Source organism: Salvelinus fontinalis, chromosome 37 (assembly GCF_029448725.1).
Source record: "Salvelinus fontinalis isolate EN_2023a chromosome 37, ASM2944872v1, whole genome shotgun sequence".
In the NCBI taxonomy this organism is placed as follows: Eukaryota; Metazoa; Chordata; class Actinopteri; order Salmoniformes; family Salmonidae; genus Salvelinus; species Salvelinus fontinalis.
The window spans coordinates 6,075,040-6,090,210 of record NC_074701.1 but is presented as its reverse complement, the minus strand read 5'-3'; the positions used below and the strand labels follow the sequence as shown (position 1 = coordinate 6,090,210).

The 15,171-nt window shown below is 47.0% G+C and overlaps 1 protein-coding gene across 1 annotated transcript in view; it reads right to left on the bottom strand.

Moving 5' to 3' along the window:
* Positions 1-15,171, bottom strand: part of LOC129835906 (collagen alpha-1(XIX) chain) — a 154,655-nt gene that overhangs the window by 65,742 nt on the left and 73,742 nt on the right. The window lies entirely within an intron of this gene.

Genomic DNA, 15,171 nt, shown 5'->3' with positions numbered 1-15,171 from the left:
CACCTAGCCTACAGTTGACTCTCTGTTAGTCAGCACCTAGCCTACAGTTGACTCTCTGTTAGTCAGCACCTAGCCTACAGTTGACTCTCTGTTAGTCAGCACCTAGCCTACAGTTGACTCTCCGTTAGTCAGCACCTAGCCTACAGTTGACTCTCTGTTAGTCAGCACCTAGCCTCAGTTGACTCTCTGTTAGTCAGCACCTAGCCTACAGTTGACTCTCTGTTAGTCAGCACCTAGCCTCAGTTGACTCTCTGTTAGTCAGCACCTAGCCTACAGTTGACTCTCTGTTAGTCAGCACCTAGTCTACAGTTGACTCTCTGTTAGTCAGCACCTAGCCTACAGTTCACTCTCCATTAGTCAGAACCTAGGACAAGCCTCCCCTCAGAGCCTGGTTCCTCTCTACCAGGTACAGCCAGAAGAGGACTGGCCACCCCTCAGAGGCTGGTTCCTCTCTAGGTTTCTTCCTAGGTTCCTGCCTTCTAGGGTGTTTTCCTAGCCTCTGTGCTTCTACATCTGCATTGCTTGCTGTTTGGGGTTTTAGGCTGTGTTTCTGTATAAGCACTTTGGGACAACTGCTGCTGTAAAAAGGCCTTTACAAAATACCTTTTACTGATTGATTGATTGATTGATCGATTGATTAGTGTTTTGGCTTGACGTGCTGCTGATATCTGTGTCCGCAGGTATCGGGGTCTCTGAATAGTCCAGGAAACTGTTTGTCAAATGTCTTTGTACTCAGAGTCAGTCTGAATCATAGACAGCTATTGGTCCTGCAGGACTAAACAGAGAAGTACAGCAGCATGACTCTGTGTAGGTGGTCCAATGAAAACACATTGTTTGACCAATAGTGTAGATAATCCTCTAAGAAAACCAATGTCTCTATGATAATCCATTCAAAAAGTGATAGGAGTTGCTACCCTTGGTCAAAATTAGGGCTACTAAATCAATGGAGGACAGAGAAGTAAAGTGGTCATAAATCAGGAGAATAGCATCGTGTCAGCTAGTCTGGATTACAGATGTTTGGAAGCAAACCACTCGATTTCGTCTCTACGTTATATTGGTATCGAACATGTCACCCTCCCTAGGAGAGGGGGTGACCTCGACAATTTATTGTTAAAACGAGAGGCTGCTTGGATCTTTAATTTAAAGACTCTTGCTCCCTTCGGTCTCAACGTAGACTTTGATCTGAAGCCATTCTTGTGATTATTGTGATTTTGCTATTGTAAATGTTTGTAGGCTTATGTAGCCACATTGTATCTATGATCGAACGCCATCCATCTGTTTTTTGTATGCTATTTTAACATATGAGAATTAACCAATGATATCAGGCCACACCCGGCCATGATTACAGACACCTGTGTGTGTAACGGTCCTGACCTGTTTTCTGTTGTTTTTGTATGTGTTTATGGTCAGGGCGTGTGTTTTGGGTGGGCAGTCTATGTTTTCTGTTTCTATGTTGGTTTTTGGTTGCCTGGTATGGCTCTTAATTAGAGGCAGGTGTTTTGCGTTTTCCTCTAATTAAGAGTCATATTTAGGTAGGGTGTTCTCACTGTTTGTTTGTGGGTGATTGTCTTCCGTGTTCGTATATGTATGTACCATACGGGACTGTTTGGTTGTTCGTTTCGTTTTGATGTAGTCTGTTCCTGTCCGTGAGTTTTACGTCAGTTATGTAAGTTCATGTTCAGGTTTTTTCGTCTACGTCGTTTTCTTGTTTTGTAATTTTGAAAGTGTTTGTTTTCGTGTTGCCATCGTATCAAATAAAAGATGGCTTATTTCCCGAATGCTGCGTATTGGTCCACTGATCTTTCTCTCCTCTCCTCGTCTGAGGAAGAGGAGAACGACAGCCCTTACAGAATCACCCACCAAACTAGGACCAAGCGGCAAGGGAGTGCTCAACAGAGCAACCAGGACTTCTGGACTTGGGAGGAGATCCTGGATGGTAGAGGACCCTGGGCTCAGCCAGGGGAATATCGCCGTCCCAAGGAGGAGTTGGAAGCAGCGAAGGCTGAGAGGCGCTGGTATGAGGAGGCAGCGCGGCGACGCGGTTGGGAGCCCGTGAGTCAGACCCAAAAATTTCTTGGGGGGGGCACACGAGGAGTGTGGCAAAGCCGGGTAGGATACCCGAGCCAACTCCCCGTGCTTACCGTGGAGGTAGAAGGCGTCGTACTGGTAAGACACCGTGTTATGCGGTAAAGCGCACGGTGTCCCCAGTACGCGTGCTTAGCCCAGTGCGGGCTATTCCACCTTGCCGCACTGGGAGGGCTAAGTTGGGCATCGAGCTGGATGTCATGAAGCCGGCCCAACGCATCTGGCCACCAGTGCGTCTCCTCGGGCCGGCATACATGGCACCAGCCTTACGAGTGGTGTCCCCGGTTTGCCAGTATAGTCCAGTGCGGGCTATTCCACCTCGCCGCACTGGCAGGGCTACGGGCACCATTCAACCTGGTAAGGTTGGGCAGGCTCGGTGCTCAAGAGCACGTGTCCTCCTTCACGGTCCGGTAGACCCGGTGCCACCTCCATGTACCAGTCCTCCGGTGGCAGCCCCCCGTACCAGGCTGTCTCTCCGGGTTCTCTCTCCAGCTGTTTCCTCCTCTCCAGCGCAGCCAGTGCCTAGACCACGCACCAGGCTGTCTCTCCTTCTCCTCCCTACAGAGCCGTCCTGCCATGACCAGCCAGAGCCGTCCTGCCATGACCAGCCAGAGCCGTCCTGCCATGACCAGCCAGAGCCGTCCTGCCATGACCAGCCAGAGCCGTCCTGCCATGACCAGCCAGAGCCGTCCTGCCATGACCAGCCAGAGCCGTCCTGCCATGACCAGCCAGAGCCGTCCTGCCATGACCAGCCAGAGCCGTCCTGCCATGACCTGCCAGAGCCGTCCTGCTATGACCTGCCAGAGCCGTCCAGCCAGGACCTGCCAGAGCCGTCCAGCCAGGACCTGCCAGAGCCGTCCAGCCAGGACCTGCCAGAGCCGTCCAGCCAGGACCTGCCAGAGCCGTCCAGCCAGGACCTGCCAGAGTCCCTCAGCCAGGACCTGCCAGAGTCCCTCAGCCAGGACCTGCCAGAGTCCCTCAGCCAGGACCTGCCAGAGTCCCTCAGCCAGGACCTGCCAGAGTCCCTCAGCCAGGACCTGCCAGAGTCCCTCAGCCAGGACCTGCCAGAGTCCCTCAGCCAGGACCTGCCAGAGTCCCTCAGCCAAGACCTGCCAGAGCCCCTCAGCCAGGACCTGCCAGAGCCCCTCAGCCAGGACCTGCCAGAGCCCCTCAGCCAGGACCTGCCAGAGCCCCTCAGCCAGGACCTGCCAGAGCCCCTCAGCCAGGACCTGCCAGAGCCCCTCAGCCAGGACCTGCCAGAGCCCCTCAGCCGGGATCTGCCAGAGCATCTCAGCCGGGACCTGCCCCTTGTCCCGGTGCTGCCCCTTGTCCCGGTGCTGCCCCTTGTCCCGGTGCTGCCCCTTGTCCCGGTGCTACCCCTTGTCCCGGTGCTGCCCCTTGTCCCGGTGCTGCCCCTTCTCCCGGTGCTGGCCGTTTATTTAGGGGATGTTGGTTTTAGGGTGGTCATTGGAAGGGGAAGACAGAAGCGGGGAGTGACTATGGTGGTGTGGGGACAGCGTCCAGAGCCTGAGCCACCACCGTGGTCAACTGCCCACCCAGACCCTCCCCTGGACTTTGTGCTGGTGCGCCCGGCGTTCGCACCTTGAGGGGGGGGTTCTGTAACGGTCCTGACCTGTTTTATGTTGTTTTTGTATGTGTTTATGGTCAGGGCGTGTGTTTTGGGTGGGCAGTCTATGTTTTCTGTTTCTATGTTGGTTTTGGGTTGCCTGGTATGGCTCTTAATTAGAGGCAGGTGTTTTGCGTTTTCCTCTAATTAAGAGTCATATTTAGGTAGGGTGTTCTCACTGTTTGTTTGTGGGTGATTGTCTTCCGTATCTGTGTTATGTTTTGCACCATACGGGACTGTTCGGTTGTTCGTTCGTTTTGATGTAGTCTGTTCCTGTCCGTGAGTTTTACGTTTAGTTAGTTAAGTTCATGTTCAGGTTTCGTCTACGTCGTTTTCTTGTTTTGTAATTTTGTAAAAGTGTTTGTTTTCGTGTGCCGTCGTTACGAATAAAGAGATGGCTTATTTCCCTAATGCTGCATTTTGGTCTACTGATCCTTCTCTCCTCTCCTCATCCGAGGATGAGGAGAACGACAGCCCTTACAGTGTGTGTCTTTTGACACTATATAAACAAGTCATCCTGCAGTGTTCGTCATTATACCCTGATGAAGACAGCTTGTCTGTCGAAACGTTGGACATAAATATTATTGCATCTGAGCTCCTAGTGTCACGACTTCTACCGAAGTCGTTGCCTCTCCTTGTCCGGGCGGTGTTCGGCGGTCGACTTCACCGGCCTTCTAGCCATCATCGATCCACTTTTCATTTTCCATTGGTTTTGTCTTGTCTTCCCACACACCTGTTGTCAATCCCATTCATTACCTGTTGTGTATTTAACCCTCTGTTTCCCTTCATGTGTTTGTCAGAGATTGTTCTTTGTCAAGTGTTGTGTTTATGTGTATAGGTGTGCGACGGGTCATCGTACCCATATTTGTTTTATGTTTTCCTATGAGTGTTATGGAGCGGGTTACTGGGACTATAATTAAAAAACTCCATTCTACACTCTATTTGACTCTCCTGCGCCTGACTTCCCTGCCACTTATACACGCAACTGTGACAGAATCTCTGACCAGATAATATATGAAGTCAGCAGGAGAGGACACGACGCCCATGGAGGTGGAAAAGCGCGTTATGGAACAAGCGAAGGAGATTGACTGTTTGAGCGCCGTCATGGATCGCATTGTCCAGAATATGGATCGCTGGGAGAGACAGGGAGTTTCTCCAGCGCCTCCACTGCCACAACTGGGATTTACCTTTAACGCGTTTTCCCCACATGAACCTAACAAAATCCGTTTACCCCTACCCACGGGTTACAACGGAGATACTGCTGGCTGCCAGAGTTTCCTCCTTAAACTGAACTTATATCTGGCCACGGTCTCCCCAGTACCATCCGACCGGGAGAAGAGTTCCGCCCTCGTCTCATGCCTCACCGGGAAAGCCCGGGAGTGGGCCAGCGCTGTGTGTAGAGAGGAGAATGCGGCGTTGGACCATTTTGAGGAGTTCACCCTTTATTTCAGGAGAGTATTCGACCATCCTCCCGAAGGAAAAACGGCGGGTGAGCTCCTCTATCATCTGAGGCAGGGGACGAGGAGTGCCCAGGAGTTTGCTTTGGAGTTTAGGACCTTGGCTGCCGGCGCTGGATGGAGCGACAGGGCCCTGATCGACCATTACCGTTGTAGCCTACGCGAGGACGTCCGTCGGGAGCTGGCCTGTAGAGACACCACCCTTAACTTCGACCAGCTGTTGGACATGTCCATCAGGCTGGACAACATGCTGGCTACTCGTGGACGTCTAGATCGGGGTCTGGTTGTTCCATCCTCCCGCACCCTCTCTCCCGAACCAATGGAATTGGGAGGGACGGTGCGCCGGGAGACCGGAGGGGGTTCCCGCTCGAGTACCATCTATGGTCGCAGAGATCACACTGCTGGTCGGTGCCGGGTTGGTTCCTCTGGGAATAGAGAAGGCAGGCAGGGCACTCTGGCATCACCCCAGGTGAGTAGGCACCATTCTCATCCAGAGCCCTCTGTTGCACTTATGTTTGTCTCTGTCACTTTTCGGATTTTTCCCTGCAGTCCCAGTATAAGGCGCTAGTAGATTCAGGCGCGGCTGGAAATTTCATTAATAAAAATTTAGCTCATAGTTTAGGGCTCCCTATTGTGTCTGTGGATATGCCTGTTCCTATTCATGCCTTAGATAGTCGACCATTAGGGTCAGGTTTTATCAGGGAGGTCACCGCACCGTTGAATATGATAACGCAGGGGGGTCACAAGGAGAAGATTAGTCTTTTCCTTATTGATTCCCCTGCGTATTCTGTGGTGCTAGGTCTACCCTGGTTAGCGTGTCATAACCCCACTGTTTCTTGGCCACAGAGGGTTCTCATGGGGTGGTCGCGAGAGTGCTCAGGTAGGTGTTTAGGGGTTTCCGTTGGTGCTACTACGGTGGAAAGTCCAGACCAGGTCTCCACCGTGCGCATTCCCCCTGAATATGCCGATTTGGCACTCGCCTTCTGTAAAAAGAAGGCGACTCAATTACCACCCCATCGACAGGGGGATTGTGCGATAGATCTCCTGGTAGACGCTGCATATCCCAGGAGTCACGTGTATCCCCTGTCGCAAGCGGAGACGGTGGCTATGGATACATATATCTCTGAATCCCTGCGTCAGGGGTTCATTCAGCCATCCATTTCACCCGCTTCTTCGAGTTTCTTTTTTGTGAAGAAGAAGGATGGTGGTTTACGCCCGTGCATTGATTATCGAGGTCTCAATAAAATCACGGTGAAATATAGTTACCCGCTACCTCTGATAAATACAGTTATGGAGTCAATGCGCGGGGCACGCTTCTTCACAAAATTGGATCTCAGGAGTGCGTATAATCTGGTGCGTATTCGGAAGGGTGATGAGTGGAAGACGGCATTTAGCACCACCTCAGGTCATTATGAGTACCTGGTCATGCCATATGGGTTGATGAATGCTCCATCAGTCTTCCAATCATTTGTAGATGAGATCTTCAGGGACCTGCACGGGCAGGGTGTAGTGGTGTATATAGATGATATTCTGATTTACTCCGCTACCCGCGCCGCGCATGTGTCCCTGGTGCGCAGGGTGCTTGGTCGCCTGTTGGAGCATGATCTATATGTCAAGGCTGAGAAATGCTTGTTCTTCCAACAATCCATCTCCTTCCTAGGGCATCGGATTTCCACTTCAGGAGTGGAAATGGAGAGCGACCGCATTACAGCCGTGCGTAATTGGCCGACTCCAACCACGGTAAAGGAGGTGCAGCGTTTTTTGGGGTTTGCCAATTACTACCGGAGATTTATCCGGGGTTTTGGTCAGGTTGCGGCTCCCATTACCTCACTGCTAAAGGGGGGCCCGGTGCGCTTGCAGTGGTCGGCTGAGGCGAACAGGGCTTTTGGACACCTGAAGACTCTGTTTACCTCGGCGCCTGTGTTGGCTCATCCGGATCCCTCTTTGCCATTCATGGTAGAGGTGGACGCATCCGAAGCTGGGATAGGAGCAGTGCTCTCTCAGCGTTCGGGTGTGCCACTGAAGCTTCGCCCCTGTGCTTTTTTTTCGAAGAAGCTCAGCCCGGCGGAGCGAAACTATGATGTGGGGGACCGAGAGCTGTTAGCTGTCGTAGAAGCCTTGAAGGTGTGGAGGCACTGGCTTGAGGGGGCTAAACACCCTTTTCTCATCTGGACTGACCACCGCAATCTGGAGTACATCCGGCAGGCGAAGAGAATGAATCCTCGCCAGGCAAGGTGGGCCATGTTTTTCACTCGTTTTGTGTTTACTCTTACTTACAGACCAGGCTCCCAGAACGTCAAGGCAGACGCATTGTCTCGGCTGTATGACACAGAGGAGCGGTCCATGGATCCCACTCCCATACTCCCAGCTTCGTGTTTGGTGGCGCCAGTAGTGTGGGAGCTGGACGCGGACATTGAGCGGGCGTCACGTGCAGAGCCCTCTCCTCCTGAGTGTCCAGCTGGTCGTCTGTACGTTCCGTCTGCTGTCCGCGACCGATTGATCTATTGGGCTCACACGTCACCCTCCTCTGGTCATCCTGGGATAGGTCGGACGATGCGCTGTCTTGATGGGAGGTACTGGTGGCCCACTTTAGCTAAGGACGTGAGGATTTATGTTTCCTCCTGCTCGGTGTGCGCCCAGTGCAAGGCTCCTAGACACCTGCCTAGAGGTAAGCTTCAACCTTTACCTGTTCCTCAACGGCCGTGGTCGCACCTGTCGGTGGATTTTTTGACTGATCTTCCACCTTCACAGGGTTACACCACGATCTTGGTCGTTGTGGATCGGTTTTCGAAGTCCTGTCGTCTCCTCCCTTTGCCCGGTCTCCCTACGGCCTTACAAACTGCAGAGGCCCTGTTTACACACGTTTTCCGGCACTATGGGGTGCCTGAGGATATAGTGTCTGATCGGGGTCCCCAGTTCACATCAAGGGTCTGGAAGGCGTTCATGGAACGTCTGGGGATCTCGGTTAGTCTTACCTCAGGTTTTCACCCCGAGAGTAATGGGCAGGTGGAGAGAGTTAACCAGGATGTGGGCAGGTTTCTGCGGTCCTATTGCCAGGACCGGCCGGGGGAGTGGGCGAAGTTCGTGCCCTGGGCAGAGATGGCCCAGAACTCGCTACGTCACTCCTCCACTAACCTTACTCCTTTTCAATGTGTATTAGGGTATCAGCCGGTTCTGGCTCCTTGGCATCAGAGTCAGACCGAGGCTCCTGCGGTGGACAATTGGTTTCGGCACGCTGAGGAAACCTGGGAGGCAGCCCACGTCCACCTTCAGCGTGCCATAAGGCGCCAGAAAATTGGCGCAGACCGTCGCCGCAGTGAGGCCCCGGTGTTCGCACCAGGGGACAGGGTCTGGCTCTCGACCCGAAACCTGCCCCTCCGCCTGCTCTGCCGGAAGCTGGGTCCGCGGTTTGTGGGGCCGTTTAAAGTCCTGAGGAGAGTGAACGAGGTATGTTATAGGTTACAACTGCCCACTAATTACCGTATTAACCCCTCGTTCCATGTGTCTCTCCTCAGGCCGGTGGTGGCTGGCCCGCTCCAGGAGGCTGAAGTGCGTGAAGTTCCTCCGCCTCCTCTAGACATCGAGGGGGTCCCGGCGTACTCTGTTCGATCCATTTTGGATTCGAGACGTCGGGCGAGGGGCCTTCAGTACCTCGTGGACTGGGAGGGGTACGGGCCGGAGGAGAGATGCTGGGTTCCGGTGGAGGACGTTTTAGATCCTTCTATGTTAAAAGAATTCCACCGCCTCCATCCGGATCGCCCTGCACCTCGCCCTCCGGGTCGTCCCCGAGGTCGGTGTCGACGCGCTGCGGGAGCCGCGCGTCAGGGGGGGGGTAATGTCACGACTTCTACCGAAGTCGTTGCCTCTCCTTGTCCGGGCGGTGTTCGGCGGTCGACTTCACCGGCCTTCTAGCCATCATCGATCCACTTTTCATTTTCCATTGGTTTTGTCTTGTCTTCCCACACACCTGTTGTCAATCCCATTCATTACCTGTTGTGTATTTAACCCTCTGTTTCCCTTCATGTGTTTGTCAGAGATTGTTCTTTGTCAAGTGTTGTGTTTATGTGTATAGGTGTGCGACGGGTCATCGTACCCATATTTGTTTTATGTTTTCCTATGAGTGTTATGGAGCGGGTTACTGGGACTATAATTAAAAAACTCCATTCTACACTCTATTTGACTCTCCTGCGCCTGACTTCCCTGCCACTTATACACGCAACTGTGACACCTAGAGTGTGCATCTCTCCTTTATTCTCTAAATATGGAAAATGACCAAACTCTCTAAATATATTTCTCTGGGCTTCAAGTTCAATGGTAAACCTGTAATCCAGAGGCAAAAGAAGCACACACCTATTTAGGCGAGGTGCTGGCTAGCAAAGTGGAACAATTGAAAAATAGTGTTCTAATCGTCGACATTCAGTTAGATTGTTTCAATATTCCACATGTTATGTAATGTTAACAGGAGCTAACACGGCTGTCATAGGATTCTGTAGTGTCATGTAAATGCTTCATAATGCAGAAAACTCAATGTCCCAACGTTGGTCTGGCCTACATGATGAACTGTCTGTTAGTCACACAGTATACAGTAATAATGCCCATTCTGTCCAACTGACTTGTTTTTCACATCATGTACGAGAGATAGATACTGATATTAAAACATGGCTTTGTCACCAGACATGTGTTATGTTATAATAGATAAAACATTTTAACCCAATTTCATCATTTGGACTTGAACACATTACAGTAAAATACACTTTGGAAGAAGTCAGAATACACCATTTAACCAAGCATAGTTCCCTAGACATAATAAACAAATGGACACTATATAAATATTACTGCATGACAACTAGCCAGCTGGCTAAATCTATCACATTTACAGAAATGTTCATTGATGTGCTTTGTCCCAGTCACATAAATACACACATAAATACATCTCTACAGTACTGCTATTGACTGTACAGTATAAGAAACCGTTGAGAGCAGACAGCTTCATCATGTTTAGTCGCCATACATAAAAAAGCACTGACTGCAGATTCTCAACTTCCCCTGCTGCATTTTAATGTGTGAACATTCAGCGGCGTTGACTTGGCCAATAGTAATATAAATCGCCCAGAGCCATTTTAATGTTAGATCAACATCCCCTACTAGTATACCACTGAATGCCAGGTTCCCTATCTGCAGGTCTGGATCGATATTTATGATGCAGGAACAAATTCGTGATAAACTGATCTGAACTATAGGCTTAGATATATGGTATTCTATAGGTTTAAAGTGGTATTCTATAGGTTTATAGTTATAGTGGTATTCTATAGGTTTATAGTGATGGTGGTATTCTATAGGTTTATAGTTATAGTGGTATTCTATAGGTTTATAGTGGTATTCTATAGGTTTATAGTTATAGTGGTATTCTATAGGTTTATAGTAATAGTGGTATTCTATAGGTTTATAGTAATAGTGGTATTCTATAGGTTTATAGTTATAGTGGTATTCTATAGGTTTATAGTGATGGTGGTATTCTATAGGTTTATAGTTATAGTGGTATTCTATAGGTTTATAGTGGTATTCTATAGGTCTATAGTGATGGAGGTATTCTATAGGTTTATAGTGGTATTCTATATGTTTATAGTGGTATTCTATAGGTTTATAGTTATAGTGGTATTCTATAGGTTTATAGTGGTATTCTATATGTTTATAGTGGTTTTCTATAGGTTTATAGTTATAGTGGTATTCTATAGGTTTATAGTGGTATTCTATAGGTTTATATTGATGGTATTCTATATGTTTATAGTGGTATTCTATAGGTTTATGGTGATGGTATTCTATAGGTTTATAGTGGTATTCTATAGGTTTATAGTGGTGTTCTATAGGTTTATAGTGATGGTGGTATTCTATATGTTTATAGTGATGGTGGTATTCGATATGTTTATAGTGATGGTGGTATTCTATAGGTTTATAGTGATGGTGGTATTCTATAGGTTTATAGTTGTATTCTATAGATTTATAGTTATAGTGGTATTCTATAGGTTTATGGTGGTATTATATAGGTTTATAGTGATGGTGGTATTCTATAGGTTAGTAGCGGTATTCTATAGGTTTATAGTTTTTTGGTATTCTATAGGTTCATAGTGATGGTGGTATTCTATAGGTTTATAGTGGTATTCTATAGGTTTATAGAGATGGTGGTATTCTATAGGTTTATAGTTCTAGTGGTATTCTATAGGTTTATAGTTATATTCTATAGGTTTGTAGTGGTATTCTATAGGTTTATAGTGATGGTGGTATTCTATAGGTTTATAGTGGTATTCTATAGGTGTATAGTGATGGTATTCTATAGGTTTATAGTTGTATTCTATAGGTTTATAGTTATGGTGGTATTCTATAGGTTTATAGTTATAGTGGTATTCTATAGGTTTATAGTTATGGTGGTATTCTATAGGTTTATAGTGATGGTGGTATTCTATAGGTTTATAGTGATAGGGGTATTCTATAGGTTTATAGTGGTATTCTATAGGTTTATAGTTATGGTGGCATTCTATAGGTTTATAGTTATAGTGGTATTCTATAGGTTTATAGTTATAGTGGTATTCTATAGGTTTATAGTGATGGTATTCTATAGGTTTATAGTGGTATTCTATATGTTTATAGTGGTGTTCTATAGGTTTATAGTGATGGTGGTATTCTATAGGTTTATAGTGGTATTCTATAGGTTTATAGTGATGGTATTCTATAGGTTTATAGTGATGGAGGTATTCTATAGGTTTATAGTGATGGAGGTATTCTATAGGTTTATAGTTATAGTGGTATTCTATTGGTTTATAGTGATGGTATTCTATAGGTTTATAGTGGTATTCTATAGGTTTATAATTATAGTGGTATTCTATTGGTTTATAGTGATGGTGGTATTCTATAGGTTTATAGTTATAGTGGTATTCTATTGGTTTATAGTGATGGTGGTATTCTATAGGTTTATAGTGATGGCGGTATTCTATAGGTTTATAGTGGTATTCTATAGGTTTATAGTTATAGTGGTATTCTATAGGTTTATAGTGATGGTGGTATTCTATAGGTTTATAGTGATGGTGGTATTCTATAGGTTTATGGTGATGGTGGTATTCTATAGGTTTATAGTGATGGTGGTATTCTATAGGTTTATAGTGATGGAGGTATTCTATAGGTTTATGGTGATGGTATTCTATAGTTTAATAGTTAAGCTAGAGAACATTTGGACACTTGATCATGTATTGATCTCATAAGACATTCTAATAACCCAGACCATAAACCAGGTTATTAACACCATACACTGTGTCAAGGGATTTTACCCATCACAGTACCTGAACTGACCATGGATTGAAGAGAATGTCTTTAGTTTGTAATGAATTAAACTGTACGGTAACAGACTAGAACCATGCACTGTGAGGGACATTTCAATTTAACCTTTAACATTTTATTTAACCTTTATTTAACAAGGCAAGTCAGTTAAAAACAAATTCTTATTTACAATTACGGCCTACAACGGCCAAACCCAGACGATGCTGGGCCAGTTGCGTACCGCCCTATGGGATTCCCAATCCCGGCCGGTTGTGATACATCCTGGATTTAAAAGCCCCATTTCCACTGGATGGGATATCCCTGGTCATTTAAATGGTTTATTTCTAGGGAGAAGTTTCATACACCCACTAAAGCCAGTGGACTGCTGGAAGACTAGCTGTCGTCATGGCATCAGCTAATGGTACCTCTTCAGCAAATGCAGACATCTGGATCTAGTACAATACTCACTCAATTATAACACAAATGTTAAGGGTTCAGAATGAGAAAGAACATACTGAATAGGTATTTACATTTGTTCTGATTCCACTGTCCAAATATCCTCCTACATGTTTTAACTCTGTATTCAACCTACTGTATAGATCCAGCCTGGCCCAGTTCACCACCTGTAAGACCAGGGTTCAAATACTATTTGAATCATACTTTATCTGGGCTTGATTGAGCTTGCCTGTCTTACTGGGCCAGTAGAATAGTCTCAAAACTGCAAACACCGCCCTCTGGCACTCCAGACAGGCTAAAGCAAACTTATAAATTGTTTTAAAGATTTCAAATAGTATTTGAAGCCAGGTCTGCTGCTTAACACTGTGGTGGTATGAAGGAACAAAATAGAGAATGTAGTGGGCTGACGCTGAGGCTACTTCTAAATGATGTATGTTGTTGATCTTTAGAGAAAGGTCCCCTCTCTCCCTCTCTGCTGTCTGCTGAAGATAATGATGTCTTTAGGGAGAGAGTGGACCTTTTCCTCCCTTTTACTCTTCCTTCATTTCCCTCTGATTTCCTCTCTTTCCTCATCTGTCCCGTCTCCCTTAGAGTAACCCAGTTAGAAAAGAGATACAGAGAGGGATTGAAAAGAGAGAGGAAGAGGCTGGACCTTTTTCCTTCCCTGTCCTGTCTCCCTACGATCAGACCAGTAAAGACCATGATATCTCTGTCCTGTCTCCCTAAGATCAGACCAGTAAAACCATGATATCTCTGTCCTGTCTCCCTAAGATCAGACCAGTAAAGACCATGATATCTCTTTCCTGTCTCCCTAAGATCAGACCAGTAAAGACCACGATATCTCTGTCCTGTCTCCCTAAGATATGACCAGTAAAGACCATGATATCTCTGTCCTGTCTCCCTAAGATCAGACCAGTAAAACCATAATATCTCTGTCCTGTTTCCCTAAGATCAGACCAGTAAAGACCATGATATCTCTGTCCTGTCTCCCTAAGATCAGACCAGTAAAGACCATGATATCTCTGTCCTGTCTCCCTAAGATCAGACCAGTAAAACCATAATATCTCTGTCCTGTCTCCCTAAGATCAGACCAGTAAAGACCATGATATCTCTGTCCTGTCTCCCTAAGATCAGACCAGTAAAGACCATGATATCTCTGTCCTGTCTCCCTAAGATCAGACCAGTAAAACCATAATATCTCTGTCCTGTTTCCCTAAGATCAGACCAGTAAAGACCACGATATCTCTGCCCTGTCTCCCTAAGATCAGACCAGTAAAACCATAATATCTCTGTCCTGTCTCCCTCAGATCAGACCAGTAAAGACCATGATATCTCTGTCCTGTCTCCCTAAGATTAGACCAGTAAAGACCATGATATCTCTGTCCTGTCTCCCTAAGATGAGACCAGTAAAAACCATGATATCTCTGCCCTGTCTCCCTAAGATCAGACCAGTAAAGACCATGATATCTCTGTCCTGTCTCCCTAAGATCAGACCAGTAAAGACCATGATATCTCTGTCCTGTCTCCCTAAGATCAGACCAGTAAAACCATGATATCTCTGCCCTGTCTCCCTAAGATCAGACCAGTAAAACCATGATATCTCTGCCCTGTCTCCCTAAGATTAGACCAGTAAAACCATGATATCTCTGTCCTGTCTCCCTAAGATGAGACCAGTAAAAACCATGATATCTCTGCCCTGTCTCCCTAAGATCAGACCAGTAAAGACCATGATATCTCTGTCCTGTCTCCCTAAGATTAGACCAGTAAAGACCATGATATCTCTGTCCTGTCTCCCTAAGATGAGACCAGTAAAAACCATGATATCTCTGCCCTGTCTCCCTAAGATCAGACCAGTAAAACCATGATATCTCTGCCCTGTCTCCCTAAGATTAGACCAGTAAAACCATGATATCTCTGCCCTGTCTCCCTAAGATCAGACCAGTAAAACCATGATATCTCTGTCCTGTCTCCCTAAGATGAGACCAGTAAAAACCATGATATCTCTGCCCTGTCTCCCTAAGATCAGACCAGTAAAGACCATGATATCTCTGTCCTGTCTCCCTAAGATTAGACCAGTAAAGACCATGATATCTCTGTCCTGTCTCCCTAAGATCAGACCAGTAAAACCATGATATCTCTGCCCTGTCTCCCTAAGATCAGACCAGTAAAACCATGATATCTCTGCCCTGTCTCCCTAAGATCAGACCAGTAAAGACCATGATATCTCTGTCCTGTCTC